The 9,771-nt window shown below is 46.3% G+C and overlaps 1 pseudogene; it reads right to left on the bottom strand.

The window, feature by feature from the left end:
* Positions 1-2,506: 2,506 nt before the first annotated feature.
* Positions 2,507-3,410, bottom strand: LOC123845839 (olfactory receptor 10J5-like; annotated as a pseudogene).
* Between the last annotated feature and the right edge of the window lie 6,361 nt (positions 3,411-9,771).

The following is a 9,771-nucleotide window of genomic DNA, read 5'->3' as shown; positions in this document are numbered from 1 at the left end:
GGCTCAGTTGGTTAAGCGACTGCCTTCGGCTCAGGTCATGATCCTGGAGTCCCTGGATCGAGTCCCGCATGGGGCTCCCTGCTCGGCAGGGAGTCTGCTTTGCCCTCTGACCCTATCCCCTCTCGTGTGTTCTCTCTCATATTCTCTCTCTCTCTCTCTCTCTAACTCTTTAAAAAACAACAACAACAAAAAAAAGTTGTCTGGGTTGGATAAGACTGCACAGAATAAATAGGTAAGGGGATTAAAAAAACCTCTTTCCCCAGGAGAGGCCAACCAAGAAATACTCTTACCTATAGACTGATGGTTACCAGTGGGGAGGGGGGAAACAGGTGATGGGGATGGAGTGCACTTGTGATGAGCACTGGGTGATGTATGGAAGTGTAGAATCACTATACTGTACACCTGAAGCTAATTTTACACTGTACGTTAACAAAATCATAAAAATTTTTCATGGCCAGCGAGGTAGAATTAAACATTCTATTCACAAAGGGTGCTGTTGGCTACAGAGCAAGGACCTGAATCCAGGCTTCTGATTTCAGGTCTTTCTCCTTTCCACCCTATGATGCCACAGCTTCTCTAAAAAGTTAGGAACTCCTCAAGTTAAAAACCCGGACACCTAGTTGAATGACTGGAGGCAACAGGTCTGGGGGAGGGGTTTCTCCGTTAGGGGTTTAGGACGATTCTGGAAGCTCTTCTTGGGCCCAGCTCTGATTAACTTCTGAGTGCACAGGTGGATTGTGGTGTGTCTGCTGTTGGGGGCATCTGGATGGAGAGAGAATCCTGGGGAAAACTTCTGCTTTGATCCTTGGACTGAAGAAGAGTGGCTGTGGGGAGAAGTGGAAAGGGAGCAGGGGCTGGGGGAGGTGATGCTGCCGCTGGGCCGGGTTAGAGCAGGTTTGGTCCCCACCGTGCTTTCCTGCTCAGAACAGCCCTCCCTGTCCCACCGCCTCCCTTCTACACACAAAAGGACAGATCTGAGGACAGGAATAATTGCTGGTCCCATAGGAATAGAAGAGGATGGATAAGAGTTGGCACTATGGGTGGTCTTGGTGGCGGGGGCAGGGGTCCTGTCATGTAGTCGGAGAGACCCTTTCCTTCTGGAGGAAGGCATGCCCCTCCCTCCCCACAGGAGATGTCATCTTTGGATGTGGGAGAGGGATTCATGGGGGGCTGAACACGAGAGCACTGTCAGGTAAGACTTTCTAGCAGATCTAGGACTTTTGGACCTGGCTTTGGACCTCTCAAAAGCTTCTGAGGGAAGGCTTGCCTCCTGGATGCCGAAATCTCAGACACAGGACAAACTACAAAGAGATGACCAGACCTTGAGAGAACTAGGGTTTTCCCACCTAGAATCTCAGATGTCTGTACAGCCAGACTTTACACTGGATGAGCTCCTTGAATGTCACCATTCCTTTCTCAGGTGAAGGAAAAGGAAATCACTCCCTTAAAGAGACAAATAGCATTAAGGAATGGGCACATTACTGAGGAGAAAGTGCCATGAGACTGAGGTGTCCAACCCTCCTTACCATCACCTGAGGTAGTAAGAGGTATGTGCAGGCAGGAAACCAGAGTAACTCCCAGAAGCTCTGGGGGAAAGGACAATTTCTTTAGGAGACCTAGTAGGAAATGGAGACCTTTTTTTTTTTTTTTTTTTTTTTAAGCACCCCCCCCCTCCCTTTTTTCTTGGGTCGGGGGTGAATTGAGCAACTACTCCTGAATGCTGGTGTTGTTTTTTTCCCCCTATTTTTTTGGTATTACCCAAGAAGTGCCATGGGGTGTGCAAATGAAGAAGACTTTCATGGTACTCACTCCAAACAGAGCACAGCTCTTTTTGACCAACTTATTTTTCTTCATAATGATGACCGAGAAGCTGGCTCCATGGAGAGAACCAGCAGCTGGAGAGATTCTGATGAGCACGGTCAGATTGGACGCAAGGGCTGTGTCACGTACAGCCGTGACCAGCACTCTGGGGACCATACTGAATGGAAGCAAAGGCTTTAGTATAAATCAAATAATACAAGCTAAACTTCCAAGGACTAAACCAGTATCTTCCAAATTTCTGAACTTTTTTCTTTAAATACACATCTCATCTTTCCCAAAGTTTCTGGTATAATTTTGCTATTGACTGTTCTTACCTTGCTGGGAAGATTTTGTGTCTAGTTTAATTTTCTGCAGGTTATATTATGAAAGTTACATTTTTATTTTCAAACCTAAAACCACATTTAATGTGCTTTTGAGAAGTTCCCTCCCCCACTCTAGAAATGCAGATATATTTCCTTAAAAATCATGCCATCCTCCCTGACCTTTCAGATACCCAGATGAAAATGCCTGGACAAAACTTTGGAATATATGGAAACAAACATTAAGATTTTATGGTAGGGGTGTTGAAGCAAGATGGGTACATCCCATCGCAGAAGGGACTGCTCAGGACACGCTGGTAAGGTTGGAGGCAGTGAAGATGCATGTTGCTCAGGGATAGATGTCTCGTACAGACAGGGTCAGTGTATTAAATGTTTCTGCCCACAGCTCTGTGTAGGGCATCCTTGACCTCCTTGTTCCTCAGACTAGACAACAGGGTCCAGCAAGGGAGGGATGATGGTATATGTCACTCACTGAGAGGAGAAGGTCTTGTTCTGCAGAATCCTCAGACTTGGGCTTGAGGTAGGCAATGGAGGCACAGCCATAATGGATGATAACCACCGTGAGGTGGGAGGCGCAGGTGGCGAAGGCCTTCTTCCGGCCTTGGGCAGAGGGGATCTTGAGGATGGTGGAGATGATGAGGACGTAGGAGATGAAGACTAGGATCACACATGAACTGACGACAAAGTTGATGATCTCATTGATAGCGGTATCAATACAGGAGAGTTTTAGGACAGGGAGGATGTCACGGAAGAAATGTCCAAGCACTCTGACAGAAGGGTAAGGTAAATACGGATGTCACCTGGACGACTGCCATGGTCAGGCCAATGCCAGAGGCGCCACACATCAGCTGGACACACACCCTCTTGCTCATGAGGTCTGTGTACCACGTAGCAGTCCTAGCCCATTGCTGTGAGCAGGAAGCAGTTGTTGCTGGCTAAGGCAACAAAGAACATCAGGGCGGTACAGCCTGCTGCGGAGATGGGCTGATTCTGGGCCAGGAGACCAGACAGCATCCGTGGAGTGGTGACGAGCGTGTACACGGTCTCTGAACTAGCCAGCATGCTCAGGAAGAAGCACGTGGGTGTGTGCAGGTGACGGTCAATGCAGATGATGATTGTGATGATAGCATTGCCCGCCAGGGTTAATGTGTACAGGGCGAGAAGAACCACAAACAGGGTGATCTGATAGTCACGAAACCTGGAGAAGCCCAGGAAAACAAACTCCCTCACCTCTGTGAGGTTCTTTCTCTGCATTCTTCAATTTCCGTGTCTGAAAACAATGCAGGGAGTCAGCATGGAGTAGTTTGCATCTTGATATGGGCTCGAGCAGGAGTAGAGAAAGGGATACAGAGAACACGCACACATGCACACAGTCTGTTCTGCTCTATAGTCAGGGTGCTCATGTAGGTCTAATGGCTAGCTTATCCTCTCTCCCCTTTTCCAGTTCTTGCTCTCTGCTTGATCCTTTCTTAAGCCCCTGGCCCAGGAGTCCCCATCAGATGAGACCACCACATGTACCTTTTCAAAGTCTCCTCACGAATGCTGTTTTTGTAGGGTGTGGATGGGAGGCTTTTGCCTTTAAGAACAGCCCACAGGGGCCTGAGTCCCTGCTGCTCCAGCTTTGCTTGTCTCTACCGGGGAAAGTAGGAGCAGCCGGAACAAGGGAATGGGGGGCAGGGAGTCAGGCTTTTACCAGAGATAGTTGCTTGTGGGTAGCTGTCACTTAGGAAAAACATGGAACAGTGTACAGTTGGTAGAATTAATCTCAGGGACAGAATCTTAAGGAACGTTTTAATGGGTGTGTGGATGAGGTATCCTGGGCTCAGCCGAGATGTTTTGTCAAACCGTTGGCAAATTGCTTTGTTGTAATCATGCTAAGAGGGACTTGAGGGTTTAGGGGCAAGTAAGGGGGTGGGGGGGGGAAGTGATGGGAGAAGAGGACCAGTAACAGGATAAAAGAAGTAACTGAATAAAAGAAATAACTTTTTTTTTTTTTGGCAGAGGGAGTTTTAAGAATAAGGAAGTTTAACAACTCAAAATCAAATATTCTATGTTATGTAAAGTCCCTCCCAATGTGCGGTCTTGTGTTCATGGTATCGGGAGTAGAGAGCACTGGGTGATGGCACCGTGCTGACAGGGAGCCTGCAGGAGGCAAGACAATGACGGGAAGAAATCCTAGGGCCTCTCTGGTCCTACCTCTCCCCTTTCGAGCACACGCCATCTTTCCTAGAAGTTTGGTGAGGGACTCTGGGAGATAGACGCCATCTATCAGATGGTGGTTTGAGCCATCTTAAAGAACAAGGTGACAGCAGGCTGCAGAGCTGTGGACATCAAGGAAACCTCCACTAGGAATCTAGGAAACACCATCTAGAAAGTGTTGCAGATTTTCTGGAAAGTACTCCAGCCTGGAAAATAAGGAGGCAGATGTTTAAGGTAGAAATGGGTGGGCCACGAAGTAATTTAAAAGACCAACCAACTGGAAAGGTAAAGATTCCAGAGTGACCGTGCGACTCTAGGCAGCTTTGTAGGAAGGATGAGGTAGAGTGGTAATTTGAGGATAAAAGTAAACATTCGATTCCTCAGTCTCCCTGGCTGCGTTTCAGGGCCAAAAAGTGACATGTGACTAGAGGCAACTAGGTTGGGCAGCTGACCTCAAACCTTCCTCCCTTGGTGAAGGGGCTGTTGAATGGTGCTGCCGTGTCACCATGGATGGATGTGTGGAATACATTAGACAAGACCATATAAGGAATGGTAAGATTAAAATGTGTGTGTGCATATGTGTGAATGCACATACATTATATATGCAAGAAAAAGTCAAAGATCTACCTGACATTCTGATGTGTTCACTGTTACGTGGGAACGGAGGGAGTGAGGTTATAGGAAACTTGACCGACTTTTTTACGTGTACTTACAGTGAGGATTGAACTGAACTAGCCAGCATGCTGCTGCAGAGCATAAAAGTATGGCTCCTAAAGAGTTAAGAGAAGTCAAGGAGAACTGAGAAGAGACATTTGATTGAGCAAGGAGGTGGTTGATGACTGGTCCGTTTCAGTAGCATCTGGGGCTGGAAGCCTGGTTACAGGGGGTGAACAAAGAACTTCGGTAACCCATGGATGAGAATCACAGATCGCATCTGCCTTTTTGGTTTCTCAATGAGCCTGTTGCAATGAGTGACGGGAAGTGGTGAAGGAGATACTGAGTCAGGGAAGCAGCATGCATTTTGTTGTAGGGACGAGAAGGTACTCAACTGAATTGTCAGGAGGAGGAAGAAAAAAATCCCTGGTATCCTTAAATTATGGTCTGAAAAGTAGTGTTGCTTTCACCCCAAACTGGCCAGATTTGTTAAGTATGCCTCAGGTAAATATGAATTTACTTTCTTTGAGGAGATTATAAAGGTAGAGACAGGATGGCTGACTCCTGGGGAAAAGTAACTTTATTGCCTATGGTGCACACCTGGATTGAACTGAACAGACCATGAAAGTCCATCCTAAGACCTTCCTAAAACTTGGAAATGAATGCACATGTTCCCATGCAGATGAAGACCTGTGGGAGCGCGGAACAATGAAGTGCTCAAAGCAGTGTTCTTTCCATGTTAGTATCTGCTTAAGGGAAAGGTGTGCAGGCTGTGGGGGGGAGGGGTGAAGCACTGCCACTAGGAGGAGCTACCGCCTCTGCTCCAGTTGCTTGGTGGGTGGCGGGGGGCGCTGTGCTCAGTGGGATTCGCCCTCCACACATCCTGTCCTCCCCACTGGCCAGCTATACTTCCAGCAGTAGGTGTCCTCTCACCCTGACTTTTCCTAGCCTTCTTTCCAAACACCTCCCATTTTACAAGTTCTATTTCAGTGCATCTTATGTTTCCAGTGATGTTTGAGCATTGTATGCAGATTAAGGGCAATCACCTACTTAGCTCCTTTCTCCACCTCTCTTTGAAGTGCAGAAGGATTCCTGAGAGGACCACATGGCTCAGATGACAAATTGCAGGGCTGTTGCTATCTCTGGAGGTGAGGGTGGCCCCAGAGGACAAGATGGGAAGTTGGGGATATGGAAGTAAATCACACTCTTCATCCTCCTCAGTCGGCCACTGCAGATTGCCTGGGATGAATGCTCAACAGTTACAACGTGGGTCTGTGAACTTCAGGAGGATTTTGACATGGGCGGGGGGTTGACTTTTTGAGCCTACCCGGCCAGAAGTGACAGCAGCTGGGCATGTAGAAGCAGCCCTTTCCCCACCCAAATCTGAGCCCTCCTGTGGCCACACCCTAAGGGTGTTTCTGTGTGAGGGACACACCGGTAGATAATCTTGAAAGCAGGGTGTAGCACAGAGAGCTTTCAAGATTTGTACATTCCAGAAGGATAGAAACCATGTGGGGGAAAGAAAAATACGGAAATGTGCTCATGCGTCAAAATTTTAGTCACGAAGCCAATATTTCTACTAGAAGAAAAAGACAAATAGAGGGGAAAACACGGAGGGTGTAAAGAAAACACCATTTGCAAAGGGAAGAAATTATGACAAAAGCCATAGGTATTTATAAATGCCTAAATCTTTATAACCAAAATATGTGCCTAGAAACAGAACCTGTTTTTAAAAAAAAAAAAAAAAAAAAACCTAAAAAATGCCAGGTAGGCTGAGCCCCTGTAATGACATTTTGTGTGTGAAGGAATTGAGTTAAAAAAAAAAAAACATGTTTTGTGTGTGTGTGTGTTGGTTTTCTTGTCTCTCCCCCAACCCCCTCGAATTTTTGCCCTGTCCTTTACTTTTCCTTTCATTTTAAACCAAATAGATCTAGGGAGCCAGCAAGGGAGGAGTTAAGAAACTGAGGATTACATGGAACTATTTGAATTAAATAAGACTGGTGACTTTTCTTTGGGAGGGAAGTCTTCTCCTGAGAGTCCACCCAACTTGAGTTTGTGGGATCTGCTTGTGTTCACGGTTCGGAGCATACCAGGCAATCATGATTTATTTGCAGAAGATCACTGCAATGCCAAGTAAACAAATTGCTGGGTTTTTTTTTTTTGCTAAAGCAAGTAACAGTCTTGGTGTCTTTCAGAGTTCAGCCTTAGTAGGTTCTAGATCAGCGCTAGAGAAATTTTTTCATCCTCACCCCAACTCAAGTCTGCATAAAGGCATATCCCAAACTCAAGGAGACCTGTTTGCTTTAACCTCTGACCCCTCCAGAGTTTCCCCCTATAAAACAAAACTGCAAGCCCTCTTATCAAGGAAAAATCCTTTATAGACTTCTCTGGTAAAAGCCAGTCCTGGAGCCATGAGGCTAAGTGCTCTGACCTGGTTTTTTCTGTAGCTTCACAAATAAGAACTAGATTCATCCTTGTACAAGATAAAGGCTCAAAAATTGCTTTTCTCATGAGCGCGGTCTGCAGGGTTCACTCCTTGCACACCTGTGCACTGCTCCGTCCCACGATCTCCCAGCCTTCGTGGTCAGTGTGGGGAAAAGGGCCACTACCACGGTTTTTGACATGGAATCACTCTCCAGTCAAGTTCCTGGGTCACCCTGCCTTGCAGGTCCTTCCATCTCCCTTCTGGAGTCTCAAGGACTGAAGTGGTTTTCTGTGAGTTCTGCTATTTTCCTTGTTGTGACAACCATTATACCTGAGAAAAATGCCTAAAGCAAGGAGCTAGAAATCCTGTCTCTATTTTAAATAAGGTTAAAATGGAACTCTTCTTTAGTTTGGAAGGAGCCATCGATGTGATAGGTATTAGTTAATAAAAAACATGACACAGATCCACTTATAGCAGTTTTCAGAGGAAATGGTGGACAAGTTCAAGGACTCTCATCCTTTGGCCAGAACTAGGGGTGCAGAGGGGGTGAATGGGGGGATAGGGAGGAACTGCTCTGGGGAGACTTGCGGCTCTAGCGCTATTGCTTTGAGAGAGTTGCGGGTCCTGTTCCTGGTGCCTCGACAGGGTGGTTGCTGAGTGGAAAGCTAAATCCGTCGTAGAAGCAGAAAAGCGTCCTCCACGTTACATTCAGCCTGGGCCCCTAGAGTTTATGGGGACAAGGGACGCAGGAGTGTTTCTTTTGGATGAAGTGTGGGTCCCCTAGAAGGAAGGACTGGCATATAGTTATACTGTGTTCTGTCTATAAGAGCCATCTCAGGAGGTAGAGGGTCCCTAAAGGCAAGAAACCAGACAGATATTAGATTCTAAGACACATGGAGGAAGTGGCAAATGATCACTGAGGGTAAATAATCCATCTAACTGAGTTGAGGCAGGGAGTAGAATATCACCCTGAGATCGAGGAAAGCCTAAAGATGGTGAGGTGTGGGTTCTAACGCAGGCCGAGTAGAATATAAACTCCAAAACCAGTACCATGATCCCCTCAGTGCTGTATTTTCATCTGGTATAGTGTCTGGCACAGAGTAGGTGTTCAGTAAAAAAAAAAAAAAGATGATGCTATTTGAGTATACATTGGCTGCATTTCTTAAAACTTGTTTTAGGTTCCTTGACCGAGGGGGCTGTTCAGCTAAAGCAGTGAACCTCAGTTGAGCCCCAGCACAGGGTCCGGGCAAACATGTCTACGTGCTCCTGGGCAAAACCTGTTCTCCATGGGAAGAGCTGGTCTTTCCTGGCACGCACAGTACAAGTACGGTGCTCAGAGTACAGAAAAGGTGGTTGATGTTAAACTATAAAGCAAGCCACTTTGAGTCCTGAGCTGGTGAATGGAAACGAATTTTCTGCATTTTTAAAGTCCCTGGCTAGCCAACTTGATGATCTGAATGGTTTGCGCCTCACCAGAGAGATGGAAATGTTCTTAGGAAGTCCTTGTGAATCCATTTAAGCACGCTGGCAAATCTCGGATTCTCCCTGCTCCTCCCTGCCTGACCCTGTTGCTCTGGTAATGGAGTTCCGGGGTTCTAGCCTACTTCCTTGTAGCTGGTGTCTGCCTCTTGGTCGATCCCTGGTGAATGAATGCGGGAGTTTGAAGTAATCCCTTCTGTTATCATTTCGAAGCTCTCCTGGATGTGGTCTTTCTGATTTCCCTTGGCTTCACGCCCCATTATCTGGGCAAAGCCTGCTTTATTTTCCATATGCTGCCAAATTCTCTTTGGGGGGTCCTTCTCTAAGAAGGCACTCTCTTTCTGTTGGGGATGGGCGAGGAGCTGTGGCTTGTGGCTTTTGTGATGAAAGTAACTACTGATAAAATCAGACAAATATTTTGTAGTACTATAATGAGGATACTGGGTGCGAAGAGTTCTACCTGAAGGAGGTAAGTGGGGGTCAGGTTATGGAGGACAGTGTCACATTAAGGGTTTAAATTACATTCTCTGAGATGGGGATCCATAGGATTTTGAACTGGGAGTCATGAGCAGTATTCCTGATGACTTCAGGACAGGATCCTGAAAATCAAGCATCATATGATACCACTGGGAATTTTTAGAAAAAAGGCATGTTTGCCATCTTGCATGAGGACTCCAGACTTCTACACATTTTTAGTTTCCACTCCTGCTGCTAGTTTTCCTCATTACTTGATGTCAGTTTCTACATTATTTTTACTTTTCTCATTATAGTTGTTTCTCTGCTGCTGTAACCTTAGACCTCTTTTTGATTTTTAGCTGGAAAACCAAGTAGGATCCTTTTGAAATTTTGCACACTTTTGGAATTAGTATAAAT

This window comes from Mirounga angustirostris, unplaced genomic scaffold (genome assembly GCF_029215605.1).
Source record: "Mirounga angustirostris isolate CCGP_5_RB_7025 unplaced genomic scaffold, mMirAng1.0.hap1 SCAF_6, whole genome shotgun sequence".
Lineage (NCBI taxonomy): Eukaryota > Metazoa > Chordata > Mammalia > Carnivora > Phocidae > Mirounga > Mirounga angustirostris.
This window is presented reverse-complemented; position numbering and strand designations above follow the sequence as displayed.